This window comes from Balaenoptera physalus (genome assembly GCF_965194825.1).
Source record: "Balaenoptera physalus genome assembly, chromosome: 5".
Taxonomy (NCBI): domain Eukaryota; kingdom Metazoa; phylum Chordata; class Mammalia; order Artiodactyla; family Balaenopteridae; genus Balaenoptera; species Balaenoptera physalus.
The window spans coordinates 126,440,234-126,455,540 of NC_138884.1; the positions used below are offsets into that span (position 1 = coordinate 126,440,234).

Below are 15,307 nucleotides of genomic sequence, written 5' to 3' on the forward strand. Positions count from 1 at the left end.
TTATTTTTTGCTTTTCCCTTGCTGCTTTTAATATTTTTTCTTTGTATTTAATTTTTGATAGTTTGATTAATATGTGTTTTGTCGTGTTTCTCCTTGGATTTTTGCTGTATAGGATTCTCTGCGGTTCCTGGACTTGATTGACTATTTCCTTTCCCATGTTCGGGAAGTTTTCAACCATAGTCTCTTCAACTATTTTCTCAGACCCTTTCTTTTTATCTTCTTCTTCTTCTTGGACCCCTATAATTCAAATGTTGATACATTTAATATTGTCCCAGAGGTCTCTGAGACTGTCCTCATTTCTTTTCATTCTTTTTTCTATATTCTGCTCTGTGGTAATTATTTCCACTATTGTATCTTCCAGGTCACTTATCTGTTCTTCTGCCTCAGTTATTCTGCTATTGATTCCTTCTAAAGAATTTTTAATTTCATTTATTGTGTTGTTCATCATTGTTTGTTTGCTCTTTAGTTCTTGTAGGTCCTTGTTAAACATTTCTTGTATTTTCTCCATTCTATTTTCAAAATTTTGGATCATCTTTACTGTCATTATTCTGAATACTTTTTCAGGTAACCTGCCTATTTCCTCTTCTTTTGTTTGGTCTAGTGGGTTTTTACCTTGTTTTTTCATCTGAGGCATATTTCTCTGTCTTCTTATTTTGTTTAACTTACTGTGTTTGGAGTCTCCTTTTTTCAGGCTGCAGGTTCGTACTTCCTGTTGTTTTTTGTGTCTGTCCCCAGTGTGTGGGGTTGTTTCAGTGGCTTGTGTAGGTGTCCTGGTGGAGGGGACTGGTGCCTGTGTTCTGGTGGATGGGGCTGGAAGATGTCCTTCTGGTGAGCAGGGCCACATCCAATGGTGCATTTTGGGGTGTCTGTGAACTTAGTATGACTTTAGGCAGCCTCTCTGCTAATGGATGGGGTTGTGTTCCTGTCTTGCTTGTTGTTTGGCATGGGGCGTCCCAGCCCTGGAGCTTGCTGGCCGTTGGGTGGATTTGGGTCTTAGTGTTGAGACGGAGATCTCTGGGAGAGCTCTTACTGATTGATATTACGTGGTGCCAGGAGGTCTCTGGTGGTCCAATGTGCTGGACTTGGCTCTCCCACCTTGGAGGCTCAGGCCTGACACCCGGCCGGAGCACCAAGACCCTGCCAGCCACACAGCTCAGAAGAAAAGGAAGAATAAAAAGGAAAAAATAATAATAATAAAAATAAAATAAAGTAATACAATTTTTAAAAATTAAAAATTAAAAAAATATTTTAAAAAAGAAGGGAGCAACCAAACCATTAAACAAATCCACCAATGATAGCAAGCACTAAAAACTAAACTAAGATAAACATAAAAATCAGAAACAAATCAGTTGCAGAAAGCAAACCCCAAGTCTACATTTACTCCCAAAGTCCACAGCCTTAATTTTGGAAACATTCATTGTCTATTCAGGTATTCCACAGACACTGGGTTCATCAAGTTGATTGTGGGGATTTCATCTGCTACTCCTGAGGCTGCATGGAGAAATTTCCCTTTCTCTCTTTTGTTCACACAATTCCTGGGGTTCAGCTTTGGTTTTTGCCCTGCCTCTGCACTTAGGTCACCCTCAGGAGTGTGTTCCCCACCCAGACAAAAGGGGGTTAAAGCAGCGGCTGATTAGGGCTCTCTTGCTCACTCAGGCTGGGGAGAGGGAGGGGTATGGTAGTCATAATTGGAATGAGGGGTGAGCCAGTGGTGGCAGAGGCCGGCATGACATTGCAACAGCCTGAGGCGCACCATGTGTTCTCCCAGGGAATTTGTCCCTGGATCTCAGGACCCTGGCAGGGGTGTGCTGCACATGTTCCCAGGGTGGGTGTGGGTAGTGACCTTTGTTTGCACACAGGATTCTTGGTGGCAGTAGCAGCTGCATTAGCATTTCATGCCCATCTCTGTGATCCGAGCTGATAGCTGTGGCTCACGCCTGTCTCTGAACTCATTTAAGCAGTGCCCTGAATCCCCTCTCCTCGTGCATCCCGAATCAATGGTCTCTTGCCTCTTTGGCAGGTCCAGACTTTTTCCCTGACTCCCTCCCGGCTAGTTTTGGCACACTAGCCCCTTTCAGGCTGTCTTCACACAGCCAACCACAGTCCTCTCCCTGGGATCTTACCTCCAAAGCCTGAGCCTCAGCTCCCAGCCCCGACCCACCCTGGCGGGTGAGCAGACAAGCCTCTCAGGTTGATGAGTACTGGTCAGCACTGACCCTCTGTGTGGGAATCTCTCTGCTTTGCCCTCTGCACCCCTGTTACTGCACTCTCCTCTGTGGTTCTGAGGCTCCCCCCCACAACCCCCCATCCCCACCAGTGCAGGGGCTCCCTAATGTGTGGAAACTTTTCCTCCTTCACAGCTCCCTCCCAGAGGTGCAGGTCTCATCCCTATTCTTTTGTCTCTGTTTTTTCTTTTTTCTTTTGCCCTACCCAGGTATGTAGGGAGTTTCTTGCCTTTTGGGAAGTCTGAGGTCTTCTGCTAAAGTTCAGTAGATGTTCTATAGGAGTTGTTCCACCTGTAGATGTATTTTTGATGTATTTGCGGGGAGGAAGGTGATCTCCACGTCTTACTCCTCCACCATCTTGGAGGTCTCTCTATCATGCCTTTTAACAGATAATTTTAATAATGTAAAAGGAATGATAATTAAAAGTACAAATAAAATAATCATCATTATATAATTTTTTCATTTACTTAAATTTGCATTTTTATAAAATATATTCAAAGTTGAACTATTGAACACATTTTATTTTTAAACCTTCATGTCATGACAGAATAGTATTTATGATAGAAATAAAATACAGAAGTGCAATTCAAGGGGAAAAAAGCTTAAGTGAAGAAATGAGATAATCTATAAAGAGCAAGACCTACATAAAATTTGTTCACTGAATCAATAATCAAGTTTATGAGAATGTATGTGAGTTCCCATGTGGACTTGTGCCATGGGCACTGCAAATGTTAGGGGCCAGCCCAAGTTCCATTTTCCTCAGAATGTTGATGGGGTCAGTTATCCACAGGAAGATGACCTGGTCTCTTTGGCCCCAGAGCTGTCTACAGAACAAATTAAGATCCAGAGCTGAATGCATAACAGCCATTAAAGAGTTTTTAGTATTAAATATATAAATCCTGAAAATAACATTTTTAACTCTTTGCCTAACTCAATGATTTTTATCTATAATTATTAATGTTTCAGGGAGAAGACCATGGTTTGAGAAGGGAAAGAGTAGAACATAAGTCTCATAAGAGAGACTAGCTTCCTAACAGAGAGGAATCCAATGGTAGGCAGAAGCAAATGCACACAGAGAATCCTAAACCTAATCCTAAGATTTTTGTTGAGATCACTAAACAACAAAAAGACAAACCACACACACACATGCGCACGCACACACACACATGCACACGCCCCTCTACAACCAATTAACTGACTGTATTTGAATGTAGAATCTGGTATATTCTTAAGGTTTGAGGTTGGTGACTCCTATCGCAAGTATGGAACACTGAGAGTTCGAGTAGGGGGGATAAGACAATTTTGAAGGCTTATGAACAAGAAAAGGAAATGATTAAATGTGCCCTTTAGAAGCATCATTCTGGCAAGTATGTGCAGGACAAATTAGAACCAGAGCAATTATGAATTAAAAGAGCTTCAAATAACTATTACAACCCATGAGGTAATGAGAAGCTGCATAAGGGCCAATGCAGTGAGGGCAGAAGAAATGTTAACTTCAGAAGTAGAAGTGACAGGATATACTAGGTGATTCATGTAGCAGAGGAGGTGGGGATGACATACCACTCCAGGTTGCGAACAAGAATAACTGTAAATCTAAAGAAGTCAAATTCTGAAAATAGGGGCAACAAACGCTGACAGAAAACAGTGATTTCAGTTTTTGAACATGTTTTGTTTGAGATGCCATGGGCCCCTTCGAGGAATGATGCCCAGCAGACTGTTGTTAATATGATTCTTGACCTCATAAAAAAGACAAAAACTAAAGATACAGTTTGACAGTCACACATATGCAGAAGATAATTTGCAAAACAGAAAACACAAATGAGTAACACACACAGAAAATAATATACTTTTGTAATAATTGAAATTCTTATTAAAATAATTGGATACCCTGTCTTCACTTTCCAATAAAAAATATGTTTTTGTGTGTGTTTGTGTCCACCTGCATGTATGCTTTGTTTTTCCAGAGACATTCAGTACTAGTAAAAATACAGTGAAACAGCCTTGTAATAAATATAGGTAGTTCGTTTTCCAAAAAGGCATTCCAAAAATTTACATCCTGACCAACTCCTTTCTGGGATTATTTTATAAATGTGTGATTCTAACTTGTCTATCAATGTCTATTACCAATTTATCTCTTGGGATTTAATGTATTCCCTTAAGTTATTGAATTTTTATCCAATTTTAATTTTGATTATAAATATATCTTTGGGTAAATTACATGTATTCACATACACACACGTAGTATATATTTCATGTAATCAAATCTATCATTATTTTCCTTTATGATATTTTAAATTTCTTTATAACTATTTTTTATTGCAAGTGCCTAAATTTGCCTTTTTGAATAAAATACTCACCCTAGGTAGAAATTTTAAGAACATTTCTCTATTTATTTTCTCCTATTCTTTTTTTTTTTTTGAACTTGGTAATTCACCTAGAGTTAAATTTGGTGTTTTGTGTGGGTTAAGGATCAAAATTTATTATTTTCATCTACCTTCACTAAACTGTTAGTTCAGACTGTAAAGTGTTCTCCTAAACTTCCTCTAATATGTCAAATTTCATTCATAGATTCTCTAACCTTTCATTTATTCATTCAATCAACACATATTTACTAAGTGTGTATTATTTATCAGTTAATATTCTAAAAAGTAGGAATATAGCAGTGAAGAAAATATACTTCAGTGTGTACAATCATTCATCTTTCATTTTATTGTATAGAAATGGTCAAGAAGAAGAAGGACAGGAAAAGTTAAAACTTTAGCGTTTTGTGTATGATAGTGCTTTTATGGAGGAAAGACAAAGTAGGAAAGGAAATAAAAAAGATAAGTGGGTTCAAGAGAGAATAAGGGTAGAGAAGTTGAAATCATTGGTTATGAATAACTCTTTCAAGAAATGTATGCGTGTGCTCACAGGGAATTCTGCAGAGGTTTTGGGAGGAATAACAGATAAAGCACGCAGGAATAACTGTTAGTGCAAATATAAGAGGCAGATTGATAGAGCTGTGTTCTTGGAGAGGTGAGAAGATTTAATCCAGGTAGAGTTTCTGGCTTTGCCAAGAACATATTCACCAATGAGATAAGGGAAAAAGGAAGAATATGTGGTTACTAAGCTCTTCAGATCAATTTTGTTTTCTCAGTGATATAGGCACCAAAGCCCACATTTTTGAAGTGGTTTGTTAATTATCATTACTGTGGCAGTAATCAACCAGTACAGTGACTTTATGGATTATTCCAAACTACAATGAAAGCTAAGGATTCCTAAAACTTTCTGATAATTACATATTAAAATCTCTAGTAAAAGAAAAACTATATTTCAGAATTAACCTTTGATTAAGTAAATCAAAGCTTGCATTTTTTTTAAATCCAACCAAACCAGTCCAGTGATTCAGAGCTCATTGTATTTGTATTACATTTTTGGGGAGGAGAGTGCACTTTCTATGTGCTAGGTGCTGTATCAAAAGCTGACATTGAGAAATACTGTTAAGCCTTAAAATAACACAATGGAGTAATTAGTAATATTATTTCTATTTTATTAATGAGAAAAGTTAAACTAAAGAGATCATGTAATCTATATGCACAAACACACAGCTAATATGGTTTAAAGCTATGGTTTAAACTTCATTAGTCCAGAGCCTCTGCTCTTAATCATTATATTTCCTAACTCCATTACAAACATTTTATCATTCTAAACAGAGCAATGTCTAAATAATAACATGGCAGTGAATTCTAAGAAAGTACTGGGATTTTGTGGACTCATAAATATATGTGGCTTAGGTCATCCAAGGAAATAAGATATGCATGAAGAGGAATCTGCATTTATCTCACATTGTGAGAATGAAGCTGAATGTTTATCTTTTAAAATTTATATTTCAAATTATTGGAATTATAAGAATCCAATGCATTTTATGAAAATTATGTTATATCTATAATACAAAGCAGAGATATTTGACATAATTGACATCGTGTAGTAACTTTGGTTAGAATTGACATTGTGTGTCTTACTAGTGTAAGACAGTCAGTGAAAGTTCTTTTTAAATTTTTTCTCCAAAAGCTCAGTTTTATTCTTGATTCTGAAAGCATTTCTCCTTGAAGTTCTCTCCCATGGGGTTTGCTGGGTCAACAAAGTTCTGGTCACGATAGCTGCAAATGATATTTTCAAATTTCAAAGTACTGAACCAAACCCTATGGCAGCCTTTTTTTTTTTTTTTTTTTTTAAATTGGAGTATAGTTGATTTACAGTGTTGTGTTAGTTTCAGGTATACAGCAAAGTGATTCAGTTATACATATACATATATTCATTCTTTTTTAGATTCTTTTCTCATATAGGTTATCACAGAATATTGAATAGAGTTCCCTGTGCTATACAGCAGGTCCTTGTTGGTCATCTGTCTTATATATAGTAGTGTGTGCATGTTCATCCCAAGCTCCTGATTTATTCCTCCCCCCGCCTTTCTCCTGTGGTAACCATAAGTTTGTTTTCTTAGTCTGTGAGTCTGTTTCTGTTTTGTAAATAAGTTCATTTGTATCTTTTTTTAAAATTAGATTCCACATATGAGTGGTATCACATATTTGTCTTTCTCTTTCTGACTTACTTCACTTAGTATGATAATCTCTAGGTCCATCCATGCTGCTGCAAATGGTATTATTTTATTCTTTTTTGATGGCTGAGTAATATTCAATTTATATATGTACCACATCTTCTTTATCCATTCCTCTGTTGATGGACGTTTAGGTTGCTTCCATGTCTTGGCTATCATAAATAGTGCTGTAATGAGCACTGGGGTGCATGTATCCTTTCAGATTATGGTTTTCTCTGGATATATGCCCAGGAGTGGGATTGCTGAGTCATATGGAACTTCCATACTGTTCTCCATAGTGGTTGTACCAATTTACATTCCCACCAACAGGGTTGGAGTATTCCCCTTTCTTCCACACCATCCCCAGCATTTATTGTTTGTAGACTTTTTGATGATGGCAATTCTGACTGGTGTGAGGTGGTACCTCATTATAGTTTTGATTTGCATTTCTCTGATAATTAATGATGTTGAGCATCTTTTCATGTGCTCTTTGGCCATCTGTATGTCTTCTTTGGACAAATGTCTATTTAGATCTTCTGCCTATTTTTTGATTGGGTTGCTTTTTTGACCTAGAGCTACATGAGATGTTTGTATACTTTGGAGATTAATCCTTTGTTGGTCACTTTGCAAATATTTTATCCCATTCTGTGTGTTGTTTTTTTGTTTTTGTTTTGTTGATGATTCCCTTTGCTGTGCAGAGGCTTTTAAGTTTAATTATGTCCCATTTGTTTATTCTTGTTTTCGTTTTCTTTATTTTAGGAGATGGGCCAGAAAAGATATTACTGTGATTTATGTCAAAGAGAGAAAACACAATTTAATATTTGACTTTAAATATTCAAGATTGGTTTGTTGATAGGCATGTACCAACAAAAATACACACATAGCTATAGCATGTTTGCAATGTTATAAATAAAGAGATGTCATATTGTGTACAACCCCTATCCTAAAAACCTTTAGCCTCTATAACACTTACCAGAAAATGCAGCCCAAGATGATTGTAGAGGCACTACAACTACACTGTTGTTCACTTCCATTAAAACATTTCTCACTGAAGTGAAAATGACCAATTACATATAGAATAAATTGAAAGAAAATAGGCACTTATGTTTGGCCCTGAAAAGTGAAATTAATGTGGATGAACCAGGTAAACTAACTCTGCTGAAGGAAAAAGTTAAGAAAGAGTGAAGAAAATATGAGATTTTTTTAATATACAATATTTAGCACACTGTATTTTTAAAATATCAGGTAGATTTCATTATTCTCTCTTAGAAGCTGTCCTAAACTATTGTAATAAATTATTCAGTTTTGGACAAAGAAAATGATATTTATTATAGTTTAAGTCATGTTTTACCTTATTTCCTGAGTGGAAGCCTTTAACATTTAACTTTGTTCTATTTAGAATTAATTATCTCCTAAGCCAACATTCTACTGATTATACCCTAAACTTATAGCGAGCATCACATATGGCAAAAGACAAATATTCTTTTTATTTGTCCTAATTTTTAAATATAATTTGCCACCTATGCTGAAAAAAGCACGTTTGAGAAACTATAAACTACATCTGGAAAGATACTATTAAATAATGCCACTTATAACAAATGCTACTCTTCAGTTGAGACTTCTCAGCACCCCAAAGGAATCAGTCCCTAGTGGCAACACAGCCTCTTGAGGTTGCTTCCCTGCTCTTTTGTTACTGATTGTGTTGACTGCCGGTAGTTCCTACTTTGAGACAATTTATCTTCCTCTTGAATATTTATTCAATCATACCTTGTTGTAGTATTGACCTTACACCATGAGGAAGCAGTGAATAATGACAAACTCCCCTGGGTCCTGACAGATGGTATTTGGCTTTGCTATCAGCACTGAACCTCAGCATGTACAAAACAAAGGGACAAAGTGCAGAGGAAATGTCATCTGCATTAAGAGGCCATGCGACCATTTGCAGACAAGAAGTGTGCTAAATCCTGGATTTTAACAGGTGTATATTTTCAGCTGAAAACTAAGTTTTCAACAGTAAACATGAAAAGAAAAGCTAAATACATGTATTGCCGATTTCAGCTGCTAGACTGACGCATGTTAAGGTAGAAGACACACATAATTGCAAGCAGGATTTTTAATATATAAAATATTACAAATAAGCCATAAATTTATTTTAATCTACAATAAATAACCTATTAATATCTATATGTTTTTGAAGTATGTATCACAGGCCCTATTTTTATCTTATCACACATTCAAAACTCAACAAAACAATGTATTGTTGATATATAGTCAATTGACAGTAAATTGTAAACACTTGAAATTAGATTCTAAAATATGACTTACAATAGAGCATACATTTATAAGCAACAGGTGTATAAATGTCTTTATATTGACGTGGTCATTTCAGTTACAAACTTGAATTAACTTTCAAACAAATAACATTGGATCTTTTTCCTTTAATATTCTATTCTCACTTCAATTACTTCTCAATCATTTCATCCTATGGGAATTATTGCAATAGTATTTTCACTTAATTCCCAGGTCACTGTTTTTCTTTCCCCAGTTCATTCTTCATATTTTCATCAGAACTTTCCTCTCTAACACAGATCTGATTTTGTCATTTACCTTCTTAAATATCCCCTATGGTTCTCAACTACTTAGAAAATAGACCTCAAATTCCTTAGACCTCAAATTCTCAAAATAATTTGAGACCTTTCATAATTTGAATCTACTTAATTTTTTCTAGTATCATAGCCAATTCTTGCCTCAAGTATTGTATTTAAACTGCCCTTAGTCCCCTGAAGATACTGTGCTTTTTCACATCTCTACTATTGCTCACCCCATTATTTAATCCTTCCCACCTTGCTCAGCCTAAAGATGTCTTATTCCTGATTCAACTTTGCATTGAAATGTGACATCCAACACAAAGATTTCCCTGGCATTTAGAATCAAACTCCTGTCTGCTGTACTTTGATTGAAATGCCCTGCATTTTAGCCTCTGTTTTGGTTTGGTTTTTTAATTGTCCCCTCGTCCATAGGCATGTAGGTTTACACATAGGAACCCACAAACAAATAAAAACACTTTATCATGATATTCTTTAGCAAAGAAACTTAGTTTTACTTCTTATTCTCTCCTCAGAACCAAGCATAGTTCTCAGCCATGTCTCTTGAGGTGCATATATTTGAATCACTTGAATAGAGAACAGAGGATGGATGGACACAAGAGTCATAGAAATACAGAAGCAACTTTGTACTAATTTTTTACCATTCACTTCTATTATTCTTTTAATAAAAATAATATGAAATTTAAAAAATAGAACTAATTATATGTTAAGAATTTTGATTCAACTATGTAAATGTTTTTGATCTTTGATTTAATAAAACTACATAGCCTCAGATATAAAATGAATGTTTTCTAAATTCAGAAATACAAACTTTACTTTATGGTATGGAAAAAAAGGTATTTATTTCTGCATCTTTATTTGTCCATGACATCTTTGAAAAAATATCTCCATAATACTTTGGAAAATAATATCTATACTATGTAGCCAACCGAATAGCATCATTGTCATTTGAATAATAGACCCATGAAAAATCATATACATCTCATTCCAAAGAGGGAAGGTAACATTATAATCTTATTAAAGATTTTCATTAAGCCAGATATTTTAAAATTAAAAGAAGAGCTGGAAGCAAGGCATGACCTTTTATATTTAAATGCTATCACAGACATATTACACTTTTAATCTTGAAGTGCTTCATTGGGCTACTATATCTTTTCTTCTTTTTTCAATTGGTATTCAAGCTATTTTATCTTTGCAATAAAATCATGAATATTGCATCATAAACCCTTTTAGCCATATATCATATTTGAATAGGCCTAAGGAAGCACCTGTTGCATTTATCAATAAGCATACTTGCTTATTAAAAAATTGAAAAAAATTAACTGCCTGATATAGAAGCATAATATTTACAATGGACTCAGTCCTATGCTTAGTATCAGAGCTTCTATTTCAAGTCTGGATTCCAACTACCATTATTATCTTTGTTTCTTCTCAGGCTTTCTTTATTCTTCAGAATATAACAAACAGATTTCAGAACCTGTGGTCATATTTTAGCAGAGTAAATATTTTAGACTCTTTCTAAAACTCTTATTTAAACTCTCTCTTAAGGAATTTAAGTTCACATTTATACTATAATTTTTTTCAGTGTAAATAGAGAAATTGAACAAACCTAATAGTATCTAACAGTCTCTGTAAAATTTCCCATTTCTAGCCAATAACTAAAATTCATCTTGTTGTAATAAAACAGATAGATAAATCATAAAAATGCTTAAATTATACAGAATCATTAGGAAAAACCATCTCCTTTTATAAATGAAAAAACTGAGTTACAGGCAACATAAATGACTCTCCCAGAATCCTATATCTATAATCAAACTTTTAACCTTTTGCCTGTATCTCCCATAGTTGGCCTCACATGGCAAACACCAACCCAGGATATTCCAAGAATCTATCTTTTCTTATTGTCCGTAGGGACACTTATAAATTTCTGTAGATAATCTTACAAGTGTGACAACTGATTACACTCTAAAGCCATGACTGCACAACTCCAAGGGATACATTATAATTTTCCTGCAACAGTTCTTTAGTAGCTCCCTTCCCCATACATTATAAGGATAACACAGTCTCCTCTTCTGAACAATGGTCCTACCCCTTCCTCATCTTATTATCTTGTCTTTATATCTGACTGGTGTAAGAGAAATAATTTAAACATTCACACCATGAAATGGGGTACTGGACTTGGTTGAGCAATCATTTAAGTTCCTTGTGAATCAGGTGAATATTTGAGGCTTGTTTTCAATCCTTGTTAATACAGAGCTCATTGAACTTTCACTAAAGGCTAGATTAACCCTACTACCAAGGTGGTGCCCCTGCTTGAGTCTCTACTGAATATCACAATCCTTCAGTGAGAACTCTCCATTTGTGCTAGATGGCATTTTAGAGTCTGCTAGGTATATATCAGCTGTTTCATATCCCTTGCCATTCTTTTCTTGCCCTCTGTAATTTCCCCCTAGGCCTGTGTGACAATAGTCAATATGTTACTCTAGAGGTTTCTTGAGCTCCTTCTCTGCCTAGCTTCTTCCTCTCCAGTGCTCTTCCCCACAGATTTCAGCTGACTCAGCATCCTGGAACTACCTCTTGTTCCTTAACTCTACAAAATCACTTGGCTCTGTTTAGTTTCCTCTGTGCAGCATGTTTTGGAAAGTCACAGTGATTGTAGGGTTAACCTTATTGTTTTCTGTTAATGTAGGAATCACTGTCCTGCTCTGCCTTTTGTCCTTTTTCTGAAAAGAGACATTTTGTGTATTTTGTGTAGCTTTCTATGTGTTTACTCTGGGATTTTAGTCCCTTACTCATGCCTGGAAGTAGAAGCTCTCACTTGAATTGTAGTTATTGTCAATTCCACAGACATACAGCTGACTGCAGAGTGGGAATATATTAAATAATGTGTTAAAACTTTCTAAACGAAAGTTCAGAAATCACACCAGTATTTTTTAATACTTTGTGTGGTCCAAACAATGACACTACCCCAGTATCATTCTGTCTAGATGGTATGATAAGTGATGGATTCTCCATTTAAGATAGGCATTTACTTCCTTGAATAAACTCTAACAGTTCCAACAGGCACTGCTCCTCTAACTGGGGCATTATACTTGGTTTCCCCTTGACTACTCTCAGTAAGTTTGACTTTTCTCCTAGGTCTTGCTGCCCTAATTTTGTACCTCTATTTAAAATTCATCATTGATTTAATTAACCTCAAATACCACTCATAATCCAGCTGTCAGAGCCAAGAACTGAGTAGCAGCTGGGAATACAAAACAAAGCAAAGCAGAAAGTGCAGCAGAGCATTAAAAGGAGTGGAATGATGAATGGGGAATACCTCTAGGAATAGAGAATTACCATAAGAGAACAATGGTTTGCTGTTTTACCTACTCAAAAGCACTTTGCATGATCAAATTCCACATGTACTTGTTTGGATACTCTGGGAATTGCAGGCAGCTCTGTCTGCTGTTCCTATCAAGTTGCTCAGTGTCTTAAAGGTAATTAGGCAAGTTGGATTGCATTGTTTTTCAGCACATATTGTGCAGAAACACAGTGATAATGAGGCAATTTTATGTAAGCTCTAGCCTTTAAACTATGTTCAACTTTTTTTTCTGAAAGGATACCCTAAACTTCAAACCATGACTCTATCAGTAATTATTATGGTTTCATGAGACATAGAAGAATGAAAAAAATTGCCCCAGGTTCAAAGAGAAATTTGCAAATAGACATTGAATTTTAATTAACAAGGCCATTAGCATTTTTTAAAAACTGTATGTAGTATTTGGAGTTTATAAAGTGCTAATATAAAACCATATTAATGCAGCATAAGTGTGTGGTTCTTATCTGCCAGAATGAAAAAATGCAGTTTGGCACCACACAACAAAACTGCTTACCAGCCATCAACCAATCATGGAAAATAAAAATATTGACTGTACAATAGTATTTTAGTGAGGAATTAGTGTTCTAATAGGAGAAATTATTCCCTAAAATGCTGTGCTGCTCTTGACATAAAGCATATCCAGACATAATTGACTTCCAGTAGCAACCATATAGCACAATAGTTAAGGGCACCTACTCTGTCATTTACTTGGTGTGTGACTTTCAGCACATTATTTACATGTGTGACTCAGTTTCCTGTTCTGTAAAAAAAAAAAAAAAAAAAAAAGGTAAATTATTTATAATGGTATCTAATGCATAAGGCTGTCCAGAGAAGTTAAATTAGTTAATCTGTATAAAATGCTTAGAAAAGCACCAGGTAAAGAGTAAGTACTGTTGAATATTTACTGTAATTATTATAGTTATTATTATTATCACTGCCATTGTTTTGTTACTATTATTGTCATTCCAATGAAGAATAAACCAATTTTGATTCTGCACATGTTAATTATTAATGGTCAGATTTTATTAATAATTTATTAATTATAAATGGTTAATAGAAACAAGGATATTTTCACAGATGTTACTCTATTAACATCTTCCAGATTCCCTGTGAAGTAGTTACAGACTTGAATACAAATAGAATGTACTAAGTATTTACATACTTTAGAAATGTTCGCTTACTCTAATTCTCCTAATAACCCATGATGTGTGAAATATATTAATTTTTATTATCAAATGAGGACTCTGAGTTTAATAAAATTAAGGAAGCTGTTAAAAAGCATAAATAATCATGACTGCAAATCTGACTATTGCCTTTACTTAGAGGACAGTAAATTCTCAGGAATACGCAGAGATCCTATCTGCAACAGGTAATGACACTATGACACCAGGTTGCCCTTTCTCTGCAACGGAAAAGGAGAAAGTGCTGAGAAACAAAACAGTGAAAAATGGAAATACAAAAAAAAAAATCTATAATTCAATGTCTTTTTCTTAGTTTGATTCAGTGATCCTTGTTAAAGTGCCAGATGTATTTCAGAAGCTTTTTTTTTGGATTTCAAAAAGGTAAAATTTACATAAAATATGTATACTCTCAGAAGGGAATGGGAGAAAAAGTGTAAAATAATGATTATATATAGGTTCACTAGAATTCAATTCAGATTGTATAGCCAAAGTTTGTCACTTCCGAAAAAACTTTTTACTTTCAGAGCTTTTTAGATTCTAAAATAATAGACAATAATAATTTACTTGATTTTACGCACCATATCCATTGAATTGATTTTCTAATTAGGAGTGTTTGTTCTTTGCCTTAGTCATTCACTTTCAAAAAATTTCTTATAACTACATAGTTCACCTATGATATAGAATACATTTCATGGCCTTTATATATTCAATCTCCTTAAAAATATAAAAACCAACTATTTTGCCTCATTATCCCTAGATCTCACTAACTGATTAACAAAGCCAGATTAGGATGTTAAAATACCATAAAGAATGAAAATGACAGGCACTGACATCTATTAATCATCTGTTTATCTTTATTTATTTATTTATTTATTTATTTATTTATTTATGGCTGTGTTGGGTCTTCGTTTCTGTGCGAGGGCTTTCTCCAGTTGCGGCGAGCGGGGGCCACTCTTCATCGCGGTGTGCGGGCCTCTCACTATCGCGGCCTCTATTGTTGCAGAGCACAGGCTCCAGACGCGCAGGCTCAGTAGTTGTGGCTCACGGGCTTAGTTGCTCCGCAGCATGTGGGATCTTCCCAGACCAGGGCTCGAACCCGTGTCCCCTGCATTGGCAGGCAGATTCTCAACCACTGCGCCACCAGAGAAGCCCCTATCATATTCTTATCTACCTATTTATTTATCTTTTTTATTTGAATGATGACATTCCATATAGAAGTTCTAAAACTTAAGTTGCAGTTGTTCTCCATTTGGATATAGGCACTCTGGGGAATTTGCAAACATCCTGAAAGAGCATGACAAACATGTGAAGTTTTATAAAGCAGGGTTTTCTTAGTCCAAATCAGATCCTCAAAATGA

At 35.3% G+C, this 15,307-nt stretch overlaps 1 pseudogene across 1 annotated transcript in view; it reads left to right on the forward strand.

Moving 5' to 3' along the window:
- Positions 1–15,307, forward strand: part of LOC309661318 (cofilin-2 pseudogene) — a 446,115-nt pseudogene that overhangs the window by 44,582 nt on the left and 386,226 nt on the right. The gene's annotated exons all lie outside the window — the stretch shown is intronic.